General features: G+C 45.4%; 1 long non-coding RNA gene across 5 annotated transcripts in view; it reads left to right on the forward strand.

Moving 5' to 3' along the window:
• The first annotated feature begins 529 nt into the window (after nt 1–529).
• The window catches only part of LOC141097530 (uncharacterized), a 62657-nt gene continuing 43666 nt past the window's right edge, over nt 530–19520 (forward strand). For 2 of the 5 annotated variants that reach the window (XR_012233983.1, XR_012233986.1), the window contains exon 1: nt 530–664. This is a non-coding gene — a long non-coding RNA (uncharacterized lncRNA). Of the gene's footprint in view, nt 665–1169; nt 1299–3170; nt 3276–19520 lie in introns of those variants that run through there. The other 3 variants (XR_012233985.1, XR_012233984.1, XR_012233987.1) reach the window with 3 other exon arrangements.

Raw genomic sequence — 19520 nt, forward strand, 5'->3', positions numbered from 1 at the left:
AGTCAGTATCACACAGGATAGGATTAGATGCACGGCTCAGCAGTCAGTATCACACAGGAGAGGATTAGATACGCAGCTCAGCAGTCAGTATCACACAGGATAGGATTAGATGCACGGCTCAGCAGTCAGTATCACACAGGAGAGGATTAGATACACGGCTCAGCAGTCAGTAACACAGAGGAGAGGATTAGATACAGGGCTCAGCAGTCAGTATCACACAGGAGAGGATTAGATACACGGCTTAGCAGTTAATATCACACAGGAGAGGATTAGATACACGGCTCAGCAGTCAGTATCACACAGGATAGGATTAGATACGCAGCTCAGCAGTCAGTATCACACAGGATAGGATTAGATGCACGGCTCAGCAGTCAGTATCACACAGGAGAGGATTAGATACGCAGCTCAGCAATCAGTATCACACAGGATAGGATTAGATGCACGGCTCAGCAGTCAGTATCACACAGGAGAGGATTAGATACACGGCTCAGCAGTCAGTATCACACAGGATAGGATTAGATGTCCAGCAGATGGCCAAGTGTTTTGCAAGAGCAGGGAGCAGCTCCTCCTATGTTTTGCAAGAGCAGGGGCAGCAGCTGGCCGTGTGTTTTGGAAAGAGCAGCTTGGTGTCCAGGAGCTCGTCCTGGTTCCTCTCCTGCAGCTGGTATGTGCAGATTGAAAATCCAAGCCCTGTTATGCTGGAACAGTACAGCATCCAGGGCTTGCAATAGAGTGTACATGGAGTTAAAAGGAAAGCACTGGGCTCTAAGGCTGTGTGCACACGCTGCAGATTTTGCTGCGGTTCTGGCCGCTGCGGACCCGCAGCAGTTTTTGCTGCGGTGTACAGTAGCATTATTCCCTATGGGAATCAAAAACCGCAATGCAGATGGTGTGGAATTTTCCGCGCGGATTATCTGCGGTTTTCAATCCACAGAAAGAATTGACATGTCAATTCTTTCTGCGGATTCCCCTGCGGTTTGCCATCTCCTCCATTGAGGAGATGAAAAACCGCAGAGCAATCCGCAGGTAAAACCGCAGGTCTTTTGACCTGCGGTTTCACCTGCAGATTTTACAAAATCCGCGCGGATGAATCCGCACCTAATCCGCAGCGTGTGCACACAGCCTAATAAGATGGCACCTGGCCACACCTACAGCTGTGAATTGAGCTGCCCAGAGGTGTGCCCAGTTCACAGCTGCTGCTGCAATGATACAGATAGGGGTCGGGAGCCGACTATTGTCTCTTATGCTTAGGGACTGCCTTAAATGAGCATGGAAAGTGTCGTTCAACAGCCAGAAAGGTAAGATGGCAGCCCCCAGTGGCTGAATTACTACAGAAAAAAAAAAAAAACCATACACACCACTGAGTGAAGCTTAGAGGACAATATTTTTTTATACTATTTTCTTTTTTATATTAAATTATGAAAAAACACGGCACCTTCCCTTTAAAGGCTCAGTAGGACACCGCTGCTTCCTGTTCCTTGGGAAAATTATTTGTGCATTTAAATTTGCATCTCAAAAATTTTAGGACAACATCATCACTCGGTTCTTGCAGGTCACCTAGGTAGCAAAGCAACTTTGGACCTTCTTTCTCGTAGTGTTTTTGTGGCCAAGGTTTTCATCAGGATGTTGTTGATTTTGTGTCTACCTGCAATATTTGTGCGTCTCTCCTACAGTTAGTTATTCCTGATACACCATGGACACTTCTGTCTATGGATTTTATTACTGACCTTCCTCCATCTGCTGGAATGACGGTGATCTTAGTGGTGGTGGACAGGTTTAGCAAGATAGCACACATTGCCTTATCAGATCTTCCGTATGCCAAAACCTTGGCTCACGTGTTTATCAGGGAGATTGTGAAGCTTCATGGGGTTCCCTCCGATGTGGTTTCAGATCGGGGGTCACAGTTTGTATCTGAATTTTGGAGGGCTTTTTGTCCCCTCCTGGAGGTGCATCTATCTTTTTCCTCGGATTTTCATCATCAATTGAGCGGTCAGACCGAACGGATGAATCAAAGCTTGGAGACCTACCTTAGGTGTTTCATTTCAGAGAACCAGGAAGTATCGTTTCTCCTTGCGGAGATTGACATGCTAAGCATGCCGAGATGAGGAGACTTAAAGCCGCAATGCTCCTCTGGGAAATATGCAAATTGTCTCTTCAGAGACGAAGTCAATGTCGACCCTTTAACGAGCCTTGTTACATGACTTAGGATAAAAGCTAGGATAGGGTCGACATTGACTTTTAGGATTGCTACTTCCAATAGCTGGCACTAGAGTTCTAGACCTCTTCCTCTCGGAAGAGACAATTTTCAGAGAACCAGGAAGAATGGTCATCTTATTTACCTTTGGGAGAATTTTCATTAAACAATCGTCGTCATTGGGAGGAACGTTTTTCGTTGTCGTTCTTTTCTGTATGGAAAGGGGTACAGAACAATCTGAAGGTTATAAGGGCAGATATAAACGTATGGCTGATGAAAAAAAAAAAAGGGTGCCAAGTCCAAACCTATGTGTTAATGACTGTGTGGTTGTCTACAAGAAATATTAAATTGAAAGTTCCTTCGTGGAAACTGGGTTCCAGGTTCATTGGTCCATATAAGGTGGTCGCCGTCATCAATCCTGTGGCTTTTCGCCTTGAGTTACCTCAAGCACTTAAAATCCATAATGTGTTTCATAGATCATTGCTCAAAAAATATGTTGCGTCATAGGAACCGTCACCCTTGCCGCCTCCTCCGGTCAGGGTGGATGGTAATTTGGAATTTCAAGTAGCATTTCATTTTGTTCGCTGTTCCCTTCAGTACCTGGTGCATTGTCAGGGTTATGGTTCAGAGGAGAGAATGTGGGTACCAGCATCAGAAGTAATTGCCATTAGCTTGGTTCATTCCTCCAAGCAGCTCATCAGGATAAACCTGGTCCAGATGGTCCGGAGGCGCCTCGTAGACGGGTGATGGGGTACTGTCACAAATGTGCAGCATCCTGCTGAGACATTAGGGGTATCTTGGATCAAAAATTTGCAGTGATTGGTGGATCGCAAATCATCTTTGGAGTCTGCTTGACGTTAAACTTGAGTTGTGCAGATTGATTTTCACTTGGTGTGGTAGGGGTTAAGAGTTCCAACTTGATCCTGTTGGGATTCCATATGGCTCTAATCTCAGCTGCTGCTGCTCCCTTCCATTATTTAAACTCTCTCCTCTGCCGGTTATAGGTTTCCTATGCTGACCTCCTTAGACAAGTTGTTGCTGTTTAAGCGGTGGAGTACCATTTGTTGTTTAATTTCTTCCGGTTTGTTTCCTTCCCTGTGCTTCCATATATTAGTAGTGAGACTAGAGTCTTATTGCCCTACTCACTAGTTAGGGCACGCTCAGGGCCAGCCAGGGCTTAGGCATGTGAAGGCAGATGGGGGGAAGGACACGTCTAAAGATGGTAGGGGTCGCATGTATCTTGTTTTACTATGAGCAGCCTGTGTGACCTAAACGTGCTACCATGACGTGCAGCTTCTCTGGACCTGTCACCCATTGAGCACATCGGGGACGTCATTGGACGGTGATTGCACAGGAGCTGCCAACAGTGGCTCTTGATGATTTTCATGCCTGAAAATGTTTAGAAGATATTGTTTCCATTTTAACATAATTTGCAGATTGTTATCATGTCTATTCCTCCTGTTATTTTCATCATTCCATGACTTTTCCTTCTAGGTGATGCAATTTCAATATTGAGGAGTGTAGATAGACAGAAAGATAATAGATGATATTATCTATTATATCTATCTATTGTCTATTATCTATCTACAGTATCTATCTACTGTATTATCTATTTATCTATTATATATCTATCTACTGTATTATCTTTTTATTATCTATCTACAGTATCTATTATCTTTCTATCTAATGTATTATCTATCTATTTATATATCTAATGTATTGTCTATCTATTATCTATTTGTCTATTATCTATCTATTATCTATCTATCTGGGTATCTGCACACGCTGCGGATTTGGGTGCAAATTTTGTAAAATGCGCAGGTAAATCTGCAGGTCAAAAGACCTGCAGTTTTACCTGCGGATTGCTCTGCGGTTTTGCCCTGCGGTTTTTCATCTCCACAATGGAGGAGATGGTAAACCGCATCGGAATCCGCAGAAAGAATTGACTTGTCAATTGACACTGAGGTTTTTAATATCCATAGGATATTATGGTACTGTACACCGCAGCAGAATCCGCAGCAGAATCCGCAGCGTGTGCACACACCCTCTATGTATTATCTATCTTACCTATTTATTTCTCTGTCTACACATATCTCAGTTCTATCTGTATAGCTGTTGCTGATTTTCTCTTTATCTATCTCACAGACAGATACAAATAACCTATGAGATCAGATGATAGATTAATGATATTGGACACTGTGGATAGCTGTTTTTTTTTTTATCTCATTCTTGTATACAGTGTTTTTCTCTCTCTCTTGCTGTCCATCTATCTACCATTGTTTCCCTGGGTGTCTCACCTCTACAGGACTTCAGCATTTACGGGGTTAACAACCTCACTACAGACATATTACAGTAACTCACAGTAAATGAGATTTGCCGCGCTCCGTCCCCCCTTTCAGCAGAACAATCAGCAAATTATTCTCCATTTAAACGATCGAGTCCGATAATTAGATTCTCGCATGTACAGATAATTCTCAGGACTCAATCTCTCATCAGACACAACGGCCCCGGAGGCAGAGACTGGAAACTTACAACCTGATCCCTGGTGAAGGGCAGCGCTATGGACGCCTCTGTGTTTGCAGTCCTGTGTAAATACAATGCCTGCAGTTACCAGTAGTGGCTGGATACAGGTAACATGGGGGTGAAGCCCGGAGGCTACACATATTGTATCTGCAGCTGCCCATTCCAATGTCTAAAAGGCCACGATGAAAATGGATGACATCGTTCCAATGGAGGACGCCCAAGAGATTAGAATCAGAAAGCAAAAACATCCATTTCCCCAGCATTGATGACCTTACTAAAGGCCCAGTCACACATAGCGACGCACCAGCGATCACGAGAAAGACATGACCTGGCAAAGATCGTTTGTGCGTCGCTACATGGTCGCTAGTAGCTGCCAAACAGGCAGATCTCCTAAACGACGCTTTAACGATCAGCGATCTGTATAACGACCTCGGCGGTCGTTGGGACCTTGTCACACAGCACGTAGTGTTAACAATTCAGACCTCGATAGGCGTGATTGAGCGTTACAAAAGACGACGCATTAGGCCAGTTTCACATTTGCGCTTTATAGCGCAGCGACGGCCTGCGCACAGCCGCCGCTAAGCCCCGCCCCCTACCGGCTCCCTGCCCGCCCCTTCCGGTCATCGCCGCCTACTAGCGCACATGGACGCTTGCGATCTGCGCACCCTATCTTTAGCATAGGGTGCGCAGATCGTGCACTGGCCTGCGCTAGCAGGATTTTGCCGTGCGCTGCACACTTTTGAAGGTGCGCCCGTGTGCACCGAACGCAGCATGTTACATTTCAGCGCGCACGGCGCACCTTCAACAGTGCGCAGCGCACGGCAAAATCCTGCTAGCGCACGGCCAGCGCTAAAGATAGGGTGCGCAGATCGCAAGTGTCCATGTGCGCTAGTAGGCGGCGATGACCGGAAGGGGCGGGCAGGGAGTCGGCAGGGGGCGGGGCTTAGCGGCGGCCGTGCGCTGGCCGTCGCTGCGCTATAAAGCGCAAAGGTGAAACCGGCCTTAGCGCTCCCATCCATTGTTCTCGAGCGCTGTGGTTATATCATACGACATTCCTGCAGCGTTCCAGTACGAGTCCATATTGCGTCCTACGAGCCTTCAACGCACTAAGGACTAGCACCGGAACGCTGAAGGAATGATGTATCCACAGAGCGCTCAGGAACAATGGATGGGAGCGCAGTTACGTTGTCTTTTATGCCGAGGTGCAGTAGTGGCCACCAATCGGAGCTGAGGGGCGTTGCAAAAGAAAACCTAAGTCCCGCCTGCGCCACAGAGATATGAGTCGCCGAGGTCGCTTGTCGTTTATAAAATGTGTCAAACTCAGCGATTCAGGCGGACCAGCGGGACGCCAACGATCAAAAAATGGCCCAGGACGCTCGAGCACGATCAGCGACATCGCTGCGGGGGCCTCATCGCCGCTGCATGTCACACATAGGGACATCGCTGTCACGTCATCAAATCGGTGACTCTTCAGCGATCTCGCTATGTGTGACGGGGCCTGAAGAGTGTCTCTTTCTCTGGAGGACCCGAAATTTCCCATTATCTTGATTGAGTAGAGTGTAATTCCTCATTTCTCCAGGGGTGGCACTGCAGGGGATTTGAACACTATCTACCATGTCCTAGTTGATCGTAGGAGGTCTCCAACATAGGACCATCACGATTTGGTTACGTAGCGGTTTTGCTGCTGTTAATTTTCACAACAATAGTGTAAGAAACGCAGAAAAAATTGCCGTAGCAAATCTGTACCAAATAATATGGATTTTTGTGTAGAATTGACTGCGCATTTACTGCTGCAAAAACCCCTGTACTTGTTCCCTGGCACTTCTGTTGTTTCCTCGCCTGTTCCTTCCACCAATTAAAAAGTTACACATTTTGTTTTATGCTTTCCGACTTTTTAAACCGTTTTGCTGACTTTTTTCAATAAGTCGGTCAGCTTAGACCAAAAAGGTAAATTACTTAAATTGTGACAAAATAAATAAAACTTTTGGAACAAAAGGTGGCGCAGAGCTAAGCCAAGGAACAGATAGTGTAAAGTTACACAAAAATGTCAGAAAATTCTCCAAATTTATCATCTAGCCTGAGCCAATGCGATGGAATCAGGAAATCTTCCCCTTTGTGTGTTATCTGTGGTTTTACATAGGACTGCAGGTAAACTATCCTCATTATTTGACCCCAATGCAAGGTATAGGCATGCAAAGGATTAAAGAGTAAATTCATTTCTGCTACATTGAGCAGTAACTGTAAGATCTTCAGCAGCACTGCACCAAAATGCTGCAGAACCAGCAGCCGAGGAGCAATCCCCTGTAGTGCGGGGTTTGCAATGTGTAACAGACCTCACAGAAAGGAACCTCCCGAGTCCTCCGACCTTACAGCATCGTCTCCTGTCCAGTGCTCTTACCGTCATGTCCGAGTCTTATGTGAACGGTAAGGCAGGTTACCGCAATTCGGCAGTGGCACGGCGAGGCACGAGGATACTACAGATCGGCAGTAGCACAGCGAGGAGCAAGGATACTGCAGATGGACAATGGCACAGCGAGGCACGAGGATACTGCAGATCGGCAGTGGCACGGCGAGGCGCGCGGATACTGCAGATCGGCAGTGGCACAGCAAGGAGCGAGGAAACTACAGATCGGCAGTGGCACAGCAAGGAGCGAGGAAACTACAGATCGACAGGGGCACGACAAAGCATGAGGATACTGCAGATCGGCAGTGGCACAGCGAGGCGCGAGGATACTGCAAATCGGCAGTGGTACGGTGAGGCACGAGGATACTGCAGATCGGCAGTGGCACGGCAAAGCATGAGGATACTGCAGATTGGCAGTGGCACGACAAGGCACAAGGATACTGCAGATCGGCAGTGGCACAGCAAGTCGTGAGGATACTCCAGCTCGGCAGTGGCACGACAAGGCGTGAGGATACTCCAGATCGGCAGTGGCACAGCAAGGCGCTGTTCCCCGTTGCAGGTGTTGAAGCCAGCTGTCATTCAGCGTGCGCCGTGATACCTGTTAATTTTTACAAAAAATAGAAAAACAAAATTGCGAGGGCTGATGTTATATTTCTGGGAAGGAGCCAATAGCCCTAAAGGTTTCCTGGCGATTATTATGAGCTCACAGCTGTTTGCTTTGCCTTCACTAGCTAGTTTACAGGGGGACCCCAGAAAAAAATTGACGTAGGGTCCCTCTATAAAATCTAACCAGCCAATTCTAGATAGACAGTTGCAGGCTGATATTAATTGCCTAGGAAGGGGCCCCTCCCAGACTAAAAACATCAGCTCTCAGCCACCTGAGCACTTAGCCTCGCTCTTCCCACTTGACCACCCCAAAAAAACAAAAAAAGACGTATGGTCCTCCTATATTTAATAACCAGGAAAGGCTAGGCTGACAATTGCGAGCTGGTATTAATAGCCTAGGAAGGGGACATTGATACTAGCTCCTCCCAGACTAAAAAGATCAGCTTAGCCACCCCAGAAATGGCCAAATCTGGTACTTAGCCTCACTCTTCCCACTTGCCCTGTTGCGGTGGTAAGTGAGGTGATATTGGGGGGTTGATGTCACCTTTGTATTGTCAGGTGACATCAACCCCAGAGGTTAGTAATGGAGAGATGCCCCAATTACTAACCCCAGAGTGATTGTTTAAAAAACCCCAGAATAGAGTCCTTTATTTGAAAGAATGACACAGACTCCTTTATTGAATCTAAATTAAACCAAACTCACGTCATTGCCCAATCCTCTGAAGCCATGGTCTCCTGTAACAGAAATAAAATAATAAGCAACAATATTCCTCACCTGTCCACTGAGGAGATAATAATCCATAATCTCCAACAATGATCCATATGGACAGCCGGCTACACAATGACTCAGAAGATAATCACTCCTGCAGCGTATAGCTTTGACCTGCAGTGAGAAAGGTCATCATCTGATGAGCTCAGGTGATTTCATTTACTGCACAACTGCTGCGTGAGAAAGTTCTCAAGCAGCAGTGGTGCTGTAAAAGAAATCACTGGAGCTCATCAGCTGATGATCTCATGTGACCTCTCTCACGGCAGCCCATTCCCGTACACTGCGTGAGCGATGACGCTCCTGTCAGAATATTGTCGACGGCCATTAGAGAAGTCACATCTCCAGATATGACTGTTCTACAAGTGAGATCGCCGTGGGATGCTAAAAAGACACACAAAGAAATGACTTGCTGCAGAAAAAAATGCACTGCAAATACTCTAAGGCTACGTGCACACGCTGCAGATTGGGGTGCGGATTTGGCAGCACGGATTTTGTAAAATCCGCAGGAAAATCTCCAGGTCAAAAGACCTGTGGATTGGCCTGCGGTTTTGCCCTGCGGTTTTTCAACTCCTCAATGGAGGAGATGGCAAATCTAAGCGGAATCCGCAGAAAAGAATTGACATGTCAATTCTTCCTGCGGTTTCAAAACCACAGGAAAACCGCGCGGAAAAATCCGCACCGTCTGCACTGCGGTTTTTTATTCCCATAGAGAATAATAGTACTGTACACCGCAGCAAAAACTGCTGCGGACCCGCAGCGGATTTGGCCGCAGCGTGTGCACACACCCTTAGGAAAATTACTGATCATGTGCACAGCACTTATGGATTCTCATTGAATATGCTGGCATAAGGATTCCCTAGCGTTTTTGGCCCATTTCAGCTTGGAAAAAACGCTGTGAAAACGTATCAAAAACGCACTGTGTGCACACAGACTTACACTACATCTATCATCACACATAGTGTTATACCGCACATAATACATTTAATACTGCACCTACATACATAGCGTAATACTGCACATAATACAAAATATAATACATCTCACATCACACATAGTGTAATACCGCACATAATACGACATAATACTACATCTACTATCACACATACTTTAATAATGCATATAATACGACATATAAAACAACATCTCATGTCACACATTCTGTAATACCGTACATAATACCACATATAATACTACATCTCACATCACACATAGCGTTACGCATATTATCACCCTGCTCGCTGCTCTCACTCCCACAGCCCTATAATCACAGTAATTGTGAAGAAAACCTGCCAGTCAGGCAAAGACAGAAATTCTTGTAATTTTCATTTTGCGGTGACACATGATGGGGGTTATACCTGCGGAATTATTATGAAGTCGCCATTTATTCTGTATATGTCACCCAGGGACTAAATTTGCTTCCTAATAAAATAAACCATCTCCAGAGGCTGCGAGAAGCAGACGGACCACGGACTGCCGGAGTGTAATCACAAATCGGATTAGCTGTATATAATTGTATGGGGAAGCTCTGGCGTTTGTCAGAGATGTTTCCCGTGGATATTTGTCAAGCATCCGATTTACTTATAGTAGATTTTACTTTATTAATTAGTAGGATCCTGTCTCAAAGGGGTTTTCTCATCATCTTAAATGGGTAAAATTACAAATGCTTGGAAAAAACAAAAATTTAAATTTACTTCTTATTAACCCCTTAACCCCCAAGGGTGGTTTGCACGTTCATGACCGGGCCAATTTTTACAATTCTGACCACTGTCCCTTTATGAGGTAATAACTCTGGAACGCTTCCATGGATCCTGGTGATTTTGACATTGTTTTCTCGTGACATATTGTACTTCATGGTAGTGGTAAAATTTCATTCATATAACTTGCTTTTATTTGTGAAAAAATGGAAATTTGGCAAAAATTTTGCAATTTTCCAACTTTGAAATTTTATGCCCTTAAATCACAGAGATACGGCACACAAAAAACTTAATAAGTAACATTTCCCACATGTTTACTTTACATCAGCACAATTTTGGTACCCAAATTTTTTTTTCTTAGGAAGTTATAAGGGTTAAAAATTGACCAGCGATTTCTCATTTTTGCAACACCATTTTATTTTTACGGACCACATCACATTTGAAGCCACTTTGAAGGGTCTATATGATAGAAAATACCCAAAAGTTTCACCATTCTAAAAACTGCACCCCTTCAGGTGCTCAAAACCACATTCAAGAAGTTTATTTACCCTTCAGGTGCTTCACAGGAATTTTTTGAATATTTAAAAAAAAAATGAACATTTTACTTTTTTTCACAAAAAAAATAATTCAGTTTCAATTTTTTTTATTTTACCAAGGGTAACAGGAGAAGTTGGACTGGAAAAGTTATTGTGCAATTTGTCCTGAGTTCGCTGATACCTGATATGCGGGAGGAACCACTGTTTCGGCGCATGGCAGAGCTCAGAAGGGAAGGAGCGCCGTTTGACTTTTTCAATGCAAAATTGGCTAGAATTCAGATCGGACGCCATGTCACGTTTGGAGAGCCCCTGATGTACCTAAACAGTGGAAACCCCCCACAAGTGACCCCATTTTGGAAACTAGACCCCCCAAGGAACTTATCTAGATATGTGGTGAGAACTTTGAACCAACAAGGGCTTCACAGAAGTGTATAACGTACAGCGGTACAATTAAAAAATCATATTTTTTCCACAAACGTGATCTTTTCACCCTCAATTCTTATTTTCCCAAGGGTAACAGGACCCTAAAAGTTATTGTGCAATTTGTCCTGAGTACGCTGATACCCCATATGTGGGGGTAAACCACTATTTGGGTGCATGGCAGAGCTTGGAAGGGAAGCAGCGCCATTTGACGTTTTTGGCTGGAATTGAGATCGGACACCATGTTGAGTTTGGAAAGCCCCTGATGTACCAAAACAGTGAAAACCCCGCACAAATTACACCATTTTGGAAACTAGACCCCCCCCCAAGGACCTTATCTAGATGTGTGGTGAGCACTTTGAATCCCCCAGTGCTTCACAGAAGTTTATAACGCCCGGGCGTGAAAATAAAAAAATCGTATTTTTTCCACAAACATGATCATTTAGTCACCAATTTTTTTATTTTCCCAAGGGTACCAGGAGAAATTGGACCCCAAAAGCTGTTGTACAATTTGTCCTGAGTACGCTAATACCTCATATGTGGGAGAAAACTACTGTATGGGCACACGTCGGGGCTCGGAAGGGAAGTAGTGACGTTTTGGAATGCAGACTTTGATGGAATGGACTGCGGGTGTCATGTTGCCTTTGGAGAGCCCCGAATGTACCTAAACAGTGGAAACCCCCAATAAGTGACACCATTTTGGAAACTAGACTCCCTAAGGAACTTATCTAGATGTGTGGTGAGTAGAGTTGAGCGAAACGGGTCGAAAAATTTCAAAAGTCACCGACTTTTGGTAAAGTCGGGTTTCATGAATCGAAACCCGACCCTAGGGTGAGGTCGGCCACGAGCTCGGCGACTTTAGCGCCAAAGTTTCGTTTCAAAAGTTTGTTTTCCGCCCTTTTTCAGCCAATCAGGATCCACGGACACTGTGGGCAACGTGATGACATAGGCAGGGGTCACCACCATCTTTGAGAAGGGCATGCAAGTGATTGGCTTGCTTTGGGGGGCGTCACAGGGGGTATATAAGGGCGTGCACGCCGACCGCCATGTTACTCATGCTGATCTCAGAATAGGGAGAGCTGCTGCTGCTGCTGATTCTGTAGGAAGAGTGTTAGGCAGGGAAGAAGACACCAAAAACTGCTTCTGCTGCTAGCGATTTTGCCTGTACAGCACACCAGTCACTGTGTGTGCAGTACAAGTGGAGGCTATATTTTGCTGGATCAGCTGTGTTGGTTGTTAGGCTGCCTTATAAGACTTCCTGATAGCTGCATTGCTGTTTTCCCACTGCTCTGCAAACTGCTTTTTTAAAAGCAATCCAAATTTTTTTTTTTGTCCTGGTGAGGTACTGAGCGTGCATTTTTTCACACCATACAGCGGTGTACGCTAATCACACAGTACTGTATAATGGCTGTTATCACGGCCACAGTGAAGCTATCTGTGTGTGACTCTGTAAGGATAAGTCGAGGACTTGTTTCGTTCTTACAGACCTCCACCTTCTAGTTTTGTCTGGTTTTCAAACAGTTAAGCATATTTGCTGTTTGATCACATTCAAAACTATAGAGAGACAGCGTGTGTCAGTCCGTATACTTAAAAAACACGGAGCTTGACAATTTTACGGACACTGGACAGCGGTGTACGTGCACGCTCCTCTCTCAGTACCGTGTAAAGGCTGTTATCACAGCCACAGTGAAGCTATCTGTGTGTGACTCTGTAAGGATAAGTCGAGGACTTGTTTCGTTCTTACAGACCTACACTCTAGGGAGATTCCTATTCTGCCCAATTCTATATACACCTTGTAGTTTGTCATACACTAGCCAATTTCTGCCTGTGACATAGCGGTGTGATATTCACTGGGCCTCACACAATCCAACAGTGTCCACAAGTGTGTTCAGAAATTCTGCATCTCCCCTGTCCTATAGTGACATTTTTCACACCTGCGACATTGAGCCTGTGACATAGCGGTGTGATATTCACTGGGCCTCACACAGTCCAACAGTGTCCACAAGTGTGTTCAGAAGTTCTACATCTCCCATGTCCTATAGTGACATTTTTCACACCTACGACATTGAGCCTGTGACATAGCGGTGTGTGTTATGGATGAGTCACCGAAGGAGGAAAAAACAAAAATAATAGCCAAGTCCAGAAAACCAGAGAAGTTGGAAGCTATCGGATTGCAGACCCCTGAACCTATCCACAACAACTAGCAGTAGCCGTGGAGGGTTCCTACGGTGCCCTAGACCCCTCGATCACAGCTGGAGAACTAAATTAGCCTAAAGACAGAAAGGGGAAATCTAAACTGCCCCAGAGCAGACCCCAAAGCAATAGGCAGCCCCCAACATATAATGACTGTGAAGCAAGATGAAAAAACACTAACACAGATAGAAAGATAGGTTGAGCAAATGATGGGGCCCAAGCTAACTAAATAGGACAGGATAGAAAAGCTGCTGTCTGCAATCTGCAAAAACCCTATCCAAAAATGAACCAACAGACTGATAGGAAAAACAGGCCCTGAAGTCGCTAGGCTTCAAAAAGACTATATCAGCACTCAGGTATATTCTGAAGACAGAGCCAGAGATCAAAAGATCAGAGACAAAAATGGAATTCAGCTCACCCCGGCCGGGGATGGCTGAACTCCAAAAAAAACAAGGCAAACAAAACCAGAACTAAAGTGTACAAAAGGCAGAGCAAAACTTAGCTTTGAGAAGCAGAAATCAGACTGGTCTCCAAGAATCCAGCAGGAAAATCACCGGCAAGGCAGCAGGGCGTCGGCTGCCTTATATCCAGTCATCAGTTCCTGTGACCCAGTCATCATCTACCTGCTCAGCTGTTTGGTAATCAGCCTCACTCCCTTCCTTCGCCAGAAGAGGGAGTTCATCAGACCTCACTGGTGAAGGGAAAAATGAACTCACAACAGTACCTCCCCCTTGAGGAGGGGTCACCGAACCCTCATCCATGCCACCAGGGCGATCAGGGTGAGCCCGATGAAAGGCACGCACCAATCTTTCGGCATGAATATCAGAGGCAGAGACCCAGGAATTATCCTCCTGACCATAACCCTTCCACTTATCCAAATACTGGAGTCTCCGTCTAGCCACACGGGAATCCAGTATCTTCTCTACCTCACACTCCATGTTACCTTCAACCAATACAGGGTCAGGAGGTGCCACCCCAGGAACTACTGGTTCAACAAATCTCTTCAACAAGGACTTATGGAACACATTATGAATCTTAAAGGTGACAGGAAGAGCCAACTGAAAAGAGACCGATTAATAATCTCCAAAATCTTATAAGGTCCAATAAATCTAGGCTTAAACTTAGGAGAAGCCACCTTCATAGCGATATTTTTTGATGACAACCAAACCATATCACCCACCTTAAACTGGGGACCAATGGTCCTATGCCGGTTGGAAAACCGCTGGGCCTTTTCCTGGGAGAGAGACAACTTATCCACCACTTGGTCCCAGATCTGGTGCATTCTCTCCATCACAGTGTCAACACCTAGGCAGGCAGAAGGCTCCACCTGCCCTGAAGAGAATCGAGGATGAAACCCAAAGTTACAAAAAAAGGTGACATCAAAGTGGCAGAACTAGCTCTATTATTTAAAGCAAATTCGGCCAAGGGCAAAAATGAAACCCAATCATCCTGATCAGCAGAAATAAAACATCTCAAATACGACTCCAAAGTCTGGTTTGTTCTCTCCGTCTGCCCGTTGGTCTGAGGGTGAAACGCAGAGGAGAAGGACAACTGAATTCCCAGCTTGGAACAGAAAGTCCTCCAAAATCTAGACACAAACTGAACTCCTCTGTCAGACACAATGTTCTCAGGAATCCCGTGCAAGCGAACTACCTGTTGCAAAAACACGAGCACCAACTCAGAGGAAGATGGCAACTTAGGGAGTGGTACAAGATGGACCATCTTAGAGAATCTATCACAAATCACCCAAATAACAGTCATTCTCTGAGAGACAGGCATATCGGAGATAAAATCCATTGAAATATGGGTCCATGGCCTCTTGGGCACCGGCAAAGGCATCAACAACCCACTAGAGCGAGAACAAGGTTTAGACCGGGAGCAAGTCCCACAGGACTGCACAAAATTCCTGACATCACGAGACAAGGCGGGCCACAATAAAGACCGACTCGCCAGATCTCTAGTACCAAAAATATCTGCATGACCAGCCAATGCAGAGCAATGAACTTCAGACATCACTCTCTTCCTCCACTGGTCAGGAACATACAACTTTCCACTGGGACAACACTCAGGTTTGTCCTCCTGGAACCCTCCCAGAGCACATCTCAAATCGGGCGAGATGGCAGAAAGAACTACTCCCCTCGCCTAAGATGGTAGCAGGCTTGGTCACAACAGGAGAGTCAGCAAAGAAACTCCTAGAGAGGGCGTCTGCCTTGACATTCTTAGTGCCAGGAAGAAAAGAGACCACAAAATCAAAACATGTGAAAAACAAGGCCCACCTAGCCCTTCTAGGATTCAAGCGTTTGGCCGACTCCAGGTAAATCAAATTCTTGTGGTCAGTAAGGACCACGACCTGGTGTTTAGCTCCCTCCAACCAATGTCACCACTCCTCAAATGCCCATTTCATGGCCAACAGTTCCCGATTCCCCACATCATATTTACGTTCGGATGGGGAGAACTTTCGGGAAAAGAAAGCACAGGGATTCATTTTAGATGTCACAGGATCTTTTTGGGACAAAACAGCTCCTGCACCAATCTCAGAGGCGTCCACCTCTACCTGAAACGGGAGTGAGACATCAGGTTGCCGCAGAACCGGAGCAGAAGTGAATCTTCGCTTCAGCTCCTGAAAGGAAGAAACAGCTTCTGGAGACCAATTCAGCACATCAGGGTGATTAGTCAAATCAGTCAATGGTTTGGCAATACCAGAAAAATTAGCTATAAATTTCCGATAAAAATTAGCAAAACCCAAAAACTTCTGGAGGGCCTTCAAAGAAGTGGGCTGAACTCAATCATAAATGGCCTGTACCTTGGCCGGGTCCATTTCAATAGTTGACGGAGACAAAATGAATCCCAAAAATGAAATCCTCTGTACACCAAAAAGGCATTTCGATCCCTTGACATACAGGGAATTCTCCCTCAAAATCCGGAACACAGTCCGAACATGTTCCACATGAGAGTCCCAATCCTTGGAAAAGATCAAAATATCATCCAGATAGATAATCAAAAATTTATCCACAAAGTCTCGGAAAATATCGTTCATGAAGGATTGGAAGACAGAAGGGGCATTAGTGAGCCCAAAAGGCATCACCAGGTACTCAAAATGTCCGTCCGGAGTATTAAACGCCGTCTTCCATTCATCCCCATGCTTAATGCGAATAAGATTATATGCCCCCCTGAGGTCAAGCTTGGTAAAACAGCAAGCACCTTTAACTCTGGAGAATAGATCAGAAATCAGGGGTAACGGATACTGATATTTAACAGTAATTTTGTTGAGGGCACGATAGTCAATACAAGACCTTAATGAACCATCTTTTTTAGCCACGAAAAAAAACCCAGCACCTAAGGGTGAAGAGGATGGTCTAATATGACCCTTCTCCAACGACTCCTTAATATAGGATCGCATAGCCTCGTGCTCGGGTACAGATAAATTGAAAAGCCGACCCTTGGGAAATTTACACCCTGGGCTCAGCTCAACTGCACAGTCATAACTCCTATGAGGAGGCAAAGACGCAGACTCATTCTCACTAAATACATCATAAAAGTCAGCCAAATAGTCAGGAACATCATGCGACTGGGGAGAGGTGGAGAAAATAGGAGCATCACTAAGGGCACACCGACAACCCCAACTCACCACAGACACAGATTTCCAATCCAAAACTGGATTATGGATTTGCAACCAGGGAAACCCCAGAACAATGGTATCATGCAAATTATGCAACACCAAAAATCTGCAATTTTCTTGATGGTCTGGGGTGACCCGCATTACCACCTGGGTCCGAAACTGAGGTTTATTTTTCGCCAAAGGAGTCGCATCAATACCCCTCAAAGGGATAGGCGTTCGCAAAGGCGTCATAGGAAAGCCACAACGTTTAGCAAAATCCAAGTCCATCAGGTTCAGAGCTGCTCCCGAATCCACAAAAGCCTTTGCGGAAAATGTGGACAGGGAGCAGATCAGAGTAATTGCCAGAAGAAACTTAGGTTGAACACCACCCACAGAAAACGTGTGAGCACAACGTTTCTCTCGTTTAGGGCAGACAGAAATAATATGCGAGGCATCTCCACAAAAAAAACACAGCTTATTACGCCTTCTGAACTCCTGACGTTGCGCCCTGGACAAAACTCTATCACATTGCATAGGTTCAGACATTTGTTCAACAGGTGGCAACACCTCTCATGCGGTCTTGCGTTCACGTAAATGCCGATCAACCTGAATGGCTAATGACATAGAATCGTCAAGACCAGAGGGAACAGGAAATCCCACCATAGTATCTTTTACGGTTTCTGACAAACCTTTCCGAAAGAGAGCTGCCAAGGCATCATCATTCCAGGTAGTAAGGACCGCCCACTTTCGGAATTTTTGACAGTACAACTCTGCAGAATCTCGACCCTGGCTCAATGCCAACAGGGCCTTTTCAGCCTGATCAATAGCATTAGGTTCATCATACAACAACCCCAAGGTTTGAAAAAATGCATCCACATTATTTAGAATAGGATCATCAGGTTTCAAAGAAAACGCCCAATCCTGGGGATCGCCACGCAGCAAAGAGATGACAATTTTAACCCGCTGTGCGGAGCTCCCCGACGAGTTAGGCTTCAAGGCAAAAAATAATTTACAATTATTCTTGAAATTCAAAAATTTAGACCGATCCCCAAAAAACACATCAGGAGTGGGGATCTTTGGTTCAGCAGCATGTGAATGAGTAAGATAGGCGGAAATTCCCCACACTTCCGCAGCGAGCTGCTCCACACGATCAGACAATTGCTTCATCCCCATTGAGAGAAAAAAAAAATTCCCCCTACGGCCTCAGAGACATAGAGGAAAAAATATACACAAAGAAATTCTGACACTTTTTTTTTTTGCAACTCTTTCCTGCTATTGAGTACCCTAGGATCTGCGGTATGGCCGGTGATTCTGTTATGGATGAGTCACCGAAGGAGGAAAAAACAAAAATAATAGCTAAGTCCAGAAAACCAGAGAAGTTGGAAGCTATCGGATTGCAGACCCCTGAACCTATCCACAACAACTAGCAGTAGCCGTGGGGGGTTCCTACGGTGCCCTATACCCCTCGATCACAGCCGGAGAACTAAATTAGCCTAAAGACAGGGGAAATCTAAACTGCCCCAGAGCAGACCACAAAGCAATAGGCAGCCCCCAACATATAATGACTGTGAAGCAAGATGAAAAAACACTAACACAGATAGAAAGATAGGTTGAGCAAATGATGGGGCCCAAGCTAACTAAATAGGACAGGATAGAAAAGCTGCTGTCTGCAATCCGCAAAAACCTTATCCAAAAATGAACCAACAGACTGATAGGAAAAACAGGCCCTGAAGTCGCTAGGCTTCAGAAAGACTATATCAGCACTCAGGTATATTCTGAAGACAGAGCCAGAGATCAAAAGATCAGAGACAAAAATGGAATTCAGTTCACCCCCGGCCGGGGATGGCTGAACTCCAAAAAACAAGGCAAACAAAACCAGAACTAAAGTGTACAAAAGGCAGAGCAAAACTTAGCTTTGAGAAGCAGAAATCAGACTGGTCTCCAAGAATCCAGCAGGAAAATCACCGGCAAGGCACCAGGGCGTCGGCTGCCTGTGACCCAGTCATCATCTACCTGCTCAGCTGTTTGGTAATCAGCCTCACTACCTTCCTTCCCCAGAAGAGAGAGTTCATCAGACCTCACTGGTGAAGGGAAAAATGAACTCACAACAGGTGTGATATTCACTGGGCCTCACACAATCCAACAGTGTCCACAAGTGTGTTCAGAAATTCTACACCTCCCCTGTCCTATAGTGACATTTTTCACACCTGCGACATTGAGACTGTGACATAGCGGTGTGATATTCACTGGGCCTCACACAATCCAACAGTGTCCACAAGTGTGTTCAGAAATTCTACATCTCCCCTGTCCTATATACACCTTGTACCTTGTTTTACATTACTATATAGTTTGTGGGATTTTGTGTACATTTTTACCAAAAATGAGGAAGGCTGGTGGAAGAGGCCGTGGAATCGGGTGGGGGTTGCCAGCTGGTAATGATGGTGTTGGTGGTGGATCTGATGGTAGTGGCAAGAGCAAAATAGGACCGAATGCAGGAGGTGTTGAGCCAGCATCATCGTCTGGCTCCACAAGGCCTCGAAGGCTTAATTTTCTAGGAGTTGGCAAACCGCTTTTAAAGCCAGA

Source organism: Dendrobates tinctorius, unplaced genomic scaffold (assembly GCF_039654945.1).
Source record: "Dendrobates tinctorius isolate UK_male_01 unplaced genomic scaffold, ASM3965494v1 ptg000084l, whole genome shotgun sequence".
Classification (NCBI taxonomy): Eukaryota; Metazoa; Chordata; class Amphibia; order Anura; family Dendrobatidae; genus Dendrobates; species Dendrobates tinctorius.